Source organism: Conger conger, chromosome 9 (genome assembly GCF_963514075.1).
Source record: "Conger conger chromosome 9, fConCon1.1, whole genome shotgun sequence".
NCBI lineage: Eukaryota > Metazoa > Chordata > Actinopteri > Anguilliformes > Congridae > Conger > Conger conger.
The window spans coordinates 23,051,495-23,061,236 of NC_083768.1; positions in this window are offsets into that span (position 1 = coordinate 23,051,495).

Sequence of the window (9,742 nt, forward strand, 5' to 3'; positions counted from 1 at the left end):
TGAAAAGACAGAGGCAGACAATTTCGCAGTGAACAGTTGCGCGACTGGGCTATAAATGCAGGTGTAGACAGGTGTAGACAATTAGTAAGAGCGTAGCAAGGAAATGGAAAACAGGTGCGATGGATGACAAGTTTAACAAGGAGATTAGTAATCGTTAGTAATAAACCTATCCCGCCCTAGCATTAGTAAATTAGTAAATGACATGCACGAGAAACGTAAGGTAACATGAACACATGATTAGTCTTGTTAGTTTCTACCCAATCCTGATCTAGCGTTAGTAGTTTTAGTAAATAGACAAATAGAACATAAGGGGAGTGAAGGACAGAACGAGAGAGAGAGAGAGAGAGAGAGAGAAGGCGGAACGCAAGGTTTGCGGAAAAACATGTAAAAGTGTATGCATAACAACGACCAGTTAACTAAACAATAAACAAGCATCGAAACATAACACAACGCGAAACTAAGACGATAATCACTCAACATAACCAGGTAATAAAATCGTACGATAACATAACTAAACAACATGACGAACCTAGACAACATAATACATGATAAAACACTACGTGACTAAGACAACATGAATAAACGTAAATCAACATAAAACATGGTGAGACAGACCTGAAACGTGACAGGAATATCGCTATATAAATCTAGTTGTACATAATGTATATCATTTAACCTGCTCCTCTTCCAAAAGTCACTCCAGTTATAAATACAGGTGGTAATTAATAATAATACTAATGATGTGTTATTTAGCTGATGCTTTTATCCAAAGTGACTTACAGTTGAGTTATCTTCACTCTCATTTATTAAAAATCCAAAACTGAAATCTCTCATTTACATAAGTACTCGGACCCTCTGATGTGGCACTCCAAATTGTGGCCAGGTGCATCATGTTTGCATTAATTACCCTTGAGATGTGTCTAAAACTTGATTGGAGTCTACCTGTGGCAAATTGAATTGATTGGACATTGTTTAGAAAGGCCCACGCCTGTGTATATAAGGTCTCACAATTCAGGTCAAAAACCTTTTCAGGACAAAAACCAAGAAACTGTCTGTCAACTGCTACTATAGATCTATGGTGAGGACATGGGTATAAAACCATTTCTAAAACTTTGAGTGTTCCCAGGAGCACAGTGGCCTTAACAATTGTTAAATGGAAGGAGTTTGGAACCGCCAGGACTCCGGCCAAACTGAGTAACCAGGCAAGAAGGGTCATGGCCAGGGAGGTGACCAAGAACCCGAAGGTTACTCTAACAGAGCTTCAGAAGTCCTCTACAGAGATGGGAGAACCTGCCAGAAGGAATACCATCACAGCAGCACTCCATCAATCAGGCCTTTATGGTAGAGTGGCAAGACGGAAGCTACTCTTGAGCAAAAGGCATATGACAGCCTGCTTGGAATTTGCCACATGGCATTTAAAGCATGAGGAAAAAGATTATTTGGTTTCATAAGAGAAACATTTAACTCTTTGGCAAGATCTCCATGCACACCATGTCTGGTGAGCACTAGGTACTGCTAATACCATCCCTACTTTGAAGCATGGTGGTGGCAGCATCATGCTATGGGCGTGCTTCTCAAAGGCAGGGACAGGGAGATTTGTCAGAATTGAGGGAAGGATGAATGCAGCCAAATACAGAGAGGTCCTTGAAGGAAACCTGCACCAGAGTGCACATGACCTCAGACTGTGGCAACAGTTTACTTTCAGCATGACAATGACTCAAAGTATACATCCAAGACAACGCTGGAGTAGCTTTGGGACAAGTCTCTGACTGTCCTTGAGTGGCCCAACCAAAGCCCAGACTTGAACCCCATGGAACATCTGTGGAGAGACCTGTAGATGGCAGTTCACAGGCACTTCCCATCCAATCTGACAGAGCTTGAGAGGATCTGCTAGGAAGAATGGGATAAACTGTCCAAATCCAGGTGTGCTAAGTTGACTTGCACAAGAAGAATGCAAGCTGCAATTACCGCGAAAGGGGCTTCTACAAATTGCTGAATTAAGGGTCTGAATAATTATATAAATGAGAGGTTTTTGATTTGTCATAAGTTTTCAAATATTTCTAAACATGTTTTCTCTTTGTCATTATGGGTTATTGAGTGAGGTGCAAAAATGGCAGTATTTTATCAATTTAAAATTGAATCTAGAGCACAAAATGCGAAAAAAGTGAAGGGGTCTGGATACTTTCTGAAGCCACTGTACATCAGTCCTCTAAACACAGCTGCTGCTCTCTCATGCATATTTACAGAAGGGTGAAAATGTTAGTCTTCATGTATTCACACCCAATCCAAACGCAAGAAAATAAGAGTCCACTTTCAGTTGCATTCACACTGATTACATAGTTGAATCTCCTCATTTTACAAGCAGCTGCTGTCTTGAAGAATTGCAAATGGATAAAAAAAAAAAAAGAGGAAGACAGATGCTCACTACAGATATCTTTTTTCACACATCACTTTCACACACTTCCCAGGTCATACCAAATGAAATACTTGGAACCAGAATAGTTTTATTTTAGTAAAAAAATAAAATAGTTTAGTAATTAAATTATTTGACTGACTGGAGACCGACTGCCCACCTCTTCAAGCAGACAATGAAAAGTGACTGACAGCCCCTTAACCTAATCTTACAAAATACACTCTAAAAGTCACATTTCTGTCCAAAACCACCAAAAAACTTTCTGGGAAAGCCACAAAATTAAACATAGATGATTAAAAAACAAACAGCACAAGTGATATGCTGTGTACTTCAAACAATCAGCTGTTTCTATTTCATTCCACTTGAGAAACAAATTCATTTCTATTACAATTATTCACAGTGGCATTGTCGCACACGGGACATATGCAAAATGGATATGTAAGTGGACACACAAAGATGTATTTAGTTGATAATTAGTTTCTCATTCTTAGCTCATAGTGTTAGTATTCACAGGCCACAATAAAATAATAGTGCAGGTTAAAAATGAGCAAGAATGAAACCTCATATGACAGAGCTGTGTTCAAGAGAGACGGGACTGAAAAGTGACAGAGCGTGAGTAGCAGTTTGGGTTTGATTTCTTTTGCCTATTTTAGTTTATTATTTTTGCCTGGATCCCATGAGGGTGTCAGGCAAAGATTTTTTGTTTATTTTTAGAGTTGCTCTTGCTCTCTCTCCCTTCCCTGATCCACTGTAAATAAATAAAACACTGGTGCGATCCGGATTTATCACCCTGTGTCCAGCTCGTCTATCCTCCCCGGGTGTCATGGCGTGTGACGGTAAGAAGCTGAAAATATGGTCTTTAGCATTTCAAATCAAAAATGCAAAATGCAACTGCAAACAATTGCATTTGGCTTCTTCACTAATAATTTCTGACACAAAAGATTAATTGATTCATTCAGATTAAGCAACATTACTTTCAATTAACAGTGGTGATTGTTTCAATTCAGAACATTCTATTCACATATTTGTGCTCTTACACCTTATAGGGTCAAACACAGTCAGAGCATATTTTGTCCTCCATTTGGGATGTGTGTCTCTGGCAGCCATCACAGTAGGGAGACTGTGTGCACGGTCTATGTGGTGTTGACCATACAGTGCAAGGACAAACTATAGCTTTCAGTTGCCAAAATTAAAGTCAAATTCTGACAGCAGCAGCCATAGTGTGTCCGAGCTGTCTTTTTGACATTCAAGACAACACATCTAAGCTTTTGCAAAAGCCAGCACAAATGGCAGAAAATCTCTTAGACTTTTCTGTTTGGTTTTCCAAGCTGAAATATGTTTCAAAATCAATATCATCAGAGTGGTACAGAACTGAAAATAAAGTTGTTGTTTTTTCTTGTAGCGAGAAAATGAAAGTACCTAGAATAAGACCTTTGATCTTATGAATAAAACATATGTTTGATTAAGAAGAAGTATATAAGATCAAGAATTTTGAGGAGTGGTAAATCCATTCCAATATGCATATACCGTATTTCATAATGATCGACAATCTGACTTACAGATACATGCACACACGCATTTCAAAGTATATAATCTATGAATTGTCTCTAACTTGCAGCCTTGCAAGTGTTTAGTTTGCCAGTTAGTAGAACAGGTATCACAAAATATATTTTACTGTCACATAGATCTTTCTAAAAATTGTTATGAAATTAAACACTTTAAAGAAACAGGTTTCAAAGGATTGCTTTTTCCTGTAAAAAATTACATCATAACTCCTGTATATGTTTTTTTTTCTGTGATAAATGTGGGCTGTTCTCAAGGAATACTGAAGTACTTTGACATACATTTGTGCACTGATTTGTGCACTAAACCTTTGATAACTGTGTTAGACAACTAGAGATTTCTCAAGTGAGTTACAAAGCTTGGAGGAGAGGTTGCAGCAAACTCCTAGTCCTAGTTAGAGAAGGCCTGATGGTTATGACAGCCAGTCTGAAATCTATAAAGAATTGTATTTTTTTTTGTTGTGATAAAATAATGAGGACTGGCCTCATTTTAGTTTTTCATGTTTTTGACATCTGTTGAGGAAAAGAACTATGCTCTGACTTTCTGAGACACCTAATCAACACCTTGTCATCAAAGGGATGTAGTAACATGTGCATCGACAAAAGTCGACGGTGTGGGCCTTTGCAATTGTTTAAGTATTTTACCATTTTTGCATATTTATCAATAGATAATGATTGAAGGCTTATGTGTAACTTTTAATATTTTGAAAACAAATGTAATTACCTGTTCTCTACTCTCTACTGAACAACAAACATCTTATTTTGTTATAATCAGCTATGAATACATTAAATAATTTTATTTATTTATTTACAAGTTTTCTGAAGTGGCGGCACGGATGGTGCAGTGGGTAGCACTGCCACCTCACAGCAAGGAGGTCCTGGGTTCGAATCCCCGTCGGCCGGGGCCTCTCTGTGCGGAGTTTGCATGTTCTCCCCGTGTCTGCGTGGGTTTCCTCCAGGTACTCCTCCCACAGTCCAAAGGCATGCAGGTTAGGCTGACTGGAGAGTCTAAATTGCCCGTAGGTATGAGTGTGTGAGTGAATGGTGCCCTGCGATGGACTGGCGACTTGTCCAGGCTGTATTCCTGCCTTTCGCCCAATGTATGCTGGGATAGGCTCCAGCCCCCCTGCAACCCTGTTCAGGATAAGTGGGTTAAGATAATGGATGGATGGACAAGTTTTCTTAGATGACTTTTTTTTTTTTTTTTTTTTACAAATTCACAGTTTTTTCTTTTTTTTTTTTTACTGATTTGTCTAACACATTTTTGCAGGACCTGTTGCTATCAGAAAATGTCAAGTGTTGGCCTGGATGTGATAGTTTGGCTGGTGAGCCCCATTATATGTAAAAACAAATCATTTTCACTTACTAAACTAAATATTACTACACTTCCAAAATAAAAAATGGGAGTTCTGGTATATCATCCTAGATTACAGGAATAGGTTGTATGGAGTAGCCACACTATACAGCCATGTCAGTAGGACATAAAATTGCTTTATAATATATAGAAATACCTGACAGACATATGCTCAGAGAAAGGATGAAATAAAATAGTTTTGTTTTTTGATCACACTGCAACCAATTAAACAAGAAATTTATATAAAATAAATAACTACAGTCGGCACCATAATTAATTGGACAGTGACACATTTTTTGTCATTTTGGTTCTGTACTCTATCACTTTGAGTTTGACCTCCACTCAGTGAGCACTCTATTAGGTGTTTATTAGACTTTTACATTTTTTACTTATTGCTGTTCTACTGCTGTAGCCTATCCACTTAGAGGTTTGATGCGTTGTGAGTTCAGAGATGCTCTTCTGCATACCACTGTTGTAATGTGTGGTTACTTGCGTTACTGTCACCTTCCTGTCATCTGAGACCAGTCTAGCCCTTCTCCCTTGACCTCTCTCTGTTTTTGCCCGCATAACTTCTCACTGGATGCAAACCCTAGAAACATTTGTTTCACTGCATAAAAATTCCAGGAGATGAGCAGTTACTCAAACCACCCTGTCTGGCACCAACAATCATTCTATGATCAAAGTTAGATCACATTTCTTCCCCATTCTGACATTTGGTCTGAAAACAGCTGAACCTCTTGACCATGTCTGTATGCTTTTTTGCATTTAATTGCTGCCAGATGATTGGTGGATTAAATATTTGCATTCACAAATATGTAATGTAATGTAACAAGCTATCTAATAAAGTGTACAATGAGGTATTTCCATCCATATCGGATGAACCATTTAGAAATTATAGAACCTGAAATGGTCAAATATATATATATATATATTTTGATCATACTGAAACCAGTTAAACAAGAAATAAATAACTACAGTATGTACAGCAATAGTAGTACATTATAAAATATAAAATAAATTAACTTTATGCTTAACTATATTATCACAACAAAAATAAATTGGTATTTATAAATGTATTAATATAATAAGTAATCATTCTTTTTTTGCCATGAACTGAATGATTACAAGCTACTGAAGCAAGTGACCAACTGCCTACAAATGTAGGTTGACCTACAGTACTGTATTGCCTCAAAAACAATGGTTATATTTAAACAGTAAATACAATAGTAGAATATATACATATTAATATCTGTATTTTATTGCACAAACAGTATAAACAACACATAACCTATTATAATAGTGCTAGATTTGTTTTCAGTTCCTTCTCAATTGCATGTCGTCCTCAATTGCAACTCAGTGAAACAGCCAAAATTTACCAAAATGTTGCGTGATTTTCGAGCACAACCCCGCTTTCACTGTCTGTCAATTTAATATATTTGAGAGTTGTGAGTCTTCCGTGCATAACAATAAATAAATAAATAAAAATTCTACATTCAGAAATAAGAGAGTTATTTGATAGAGATTAAAGGGTGTGCTTTTTGATGCAAATTACATCATTCGGCTTCAAAGGTCTAATCTTTTTTTTGAACAGGGAACCACAGTTCGAAATATCTTCCAAAAATAAGCTTGAATTTCCTTCAGCTGTGCTGCTGGAAAACAGTAGTATGATCCAGACACAGCCTTTCATCCTCGTGATCCTCAGGTAAGGGCCTCCTTGCTCTCTGCCCTCACGGTTTTCAGATCACAAGGTCAAGATGAAGTGGGACACTATAATTAAATTCTGATCAGCATGCTGGGCCTTTCCTCTGGACACGACTCCCCAGCCCCAGATTGCAGTCTCAGTCTGAACACTTACAGGCCTGCTTAATTAACAATGTCTGAGCTTTGGCTCCCCGCCCTTCGTAATGGAAATGAGTTTTTCCTCTTGCTGCAGTTCTTTTTTTCCCCCAGGAAATAGTCTTTTAGAGTTGTTGTTAAAATGTTCCAAGGTCAATAACATTGCTACTCTATGGGCCTACATGCCGACAGAATGAAATGTCATGTCCTATCAGACATAAAATATAAATAATGTTTATAATCGTGCAAGGTCATCACAGATTCTATCTATAACTGTTGATGGTGGTTTAGATGCCTTTTGGTGATGGTGATGATGGCAGAGGTGTGTGTGTGTGTGTGTAGGTGGGTGTTGTTACCTCCTTGCTGTCTTCAAGCAATAAATAAATGGGATGTACATTGAACGGGTATGGGTGTATAGAAGGGATAGAGAAGGCAGACCCCTCAGGACCGTCTATCATGTCATGATGAGCATGTTTCAAATCCACAAAGCCCAAAGCACTTCACAGCTTTTGACTGCTGCAATCACGCAAAGTAGTGAATTAATGACAGACATTTGGTGCTAACATGCACCACTGTCGGCAAAAACAAAGTAGGGTGTGAATGACCTCAGGAGTGAGACAAACTGGAAGAAGTCACAGTGAGATCACACTGATTTCTCACCATCACCATTTTTTTCCAGGCTACACTGTGGTAGGAGGCAGGTTTACTTTTGTTTTGACAGCTCAATGTTCAAAATTCAATGTTCCCATTAGAATGATTTGTACAAACAAGACCCACTAATTGCCTTACCAGCCATCGGCATTTCAGTGCAGTGAACAGAAATTGCATCTGAAGATATACCACAGAGGCTGTGTCAGGCCAGGAGTGAGCCTCCATTCTTTGCACCAACGACCAATGCACCTAGTGTTACCATGGGGTAACACTTCATAATGGGGCAACACAAATATTGCCACCCTTCTGCCCCTATGAAGAAGGCTGAAGAAGGCCCCCTACAGGCAAGTCTGACCACCCATGCCAATAAGGACTGCACAGCAGCCTATGCCCAACCTAGCTTGAATAGCACAGGACATGTGAACACACCTGTGCACCCCCACACTGCACACTGATGTAGTCTGCACACAGTCCACCTCCCAGTATGGCAGATGGGCAACCGAATGCATACACATGAATCTTGTTACCAGACCCCCCACCCCCCAGACATGCAGATATTCTGGGCTTCAAGGTCAGAATGCCCCACTCAAGTTTAGGTATCCGCTGCAAGGGAACTGTTGCCATAACTGCCCCCTCCTCTAAAAAAGCAGGAAAAAACACTTTAATGATCATTCCTCCCCCAATTCTCCCTGCATATTCCTCCTCTCACTGAAATGCTGCAGCCCACACAATTTCACCTTGTGAGAAATTCATTTTAATCATATTCGGATTCAAGTGAACAAGATAAAATAACATAAGAAAATAGAACCTTGTTGCATTAAAATGGTAAATGGTAAATGGTTGGAATTTATATAGCGCCTTTATCCAAAGCGCTTAACCTACCTCACTTTGAATAATGCCTCCAACCTCTTTTGGAACGCTTGGATCATTGCTTATTTGTTTGGCATCTGGCATACAGTAAAGACAGGATGACACTACAAGAGAAATGCTATTGTATTATGTCCAATAGGTGTCATTCCATGGGTTCATGTCTCAGCTCAAATAAGCTCCACACAAGCAATAGTGCTTTGATTTGTACTTGGGGATTGAACCAATGCAAAGTGATCTGAAACAAAGTTTGTCATTTTCCATTTATCAGTTGGGTCACACTACAATAAGGGCGCATAAATTGGCATCAACCAATATTGCTGATAACATTAATCCATGTATAAATACATCAATTAAGCATGATTTTTTTCCCGTTATTATTATTATATACACTCACCGAGCACTTTATTAGGTATTTATTAGACTTATTTTTTTAGATGGCTACTGCTGTAGCCTATCCACTTAGTTATGATGTTGTGTGTTCAGAGACGCTTTGACCAGTTTGACTATTCTCTGATGTCTCTCATTAACAAGGCATTTCTCTCTGCAGAACTGCTGCTCACTGGATTTGTTTGTTTTTTGCCACCATTCTTTGCAAGCTCTAGAGACTAGTGTGCGTGAAAATCCCAGGAGATCAGCAGTTTCTGAGATACTCAAACCACCCTGCCTGCCAACAACAATCATTCCACGGTCAAAGTCACTTATATCACATTTTTTCCCCATTCTGATGGTTGATGTGAACATTAACTGAAGCTACATGATTGTATGCATTACACTGCTTCTCCAGAATTGGCTGATTAGATAATCACATGACTAAGTAGGTGTAATAAGGTAAAAATGTTCCTAATAAAGTGCTCGGTCAGTGCATATACACAGTGGGGTCCAAAAGTCTAAGACCATATTAAAAATCTGGGATTCTTTTTCATGTAATCCTGGAAATCAACATAAATTTTAGAATTTTGAATTTTTTCAAACAAATTAAGCTTTGCATGAACTACTCAAAGACCAAAGAAGAGCAAGTAGTGCTGCACAATCCACAATCACCTGACCTCAACCCCA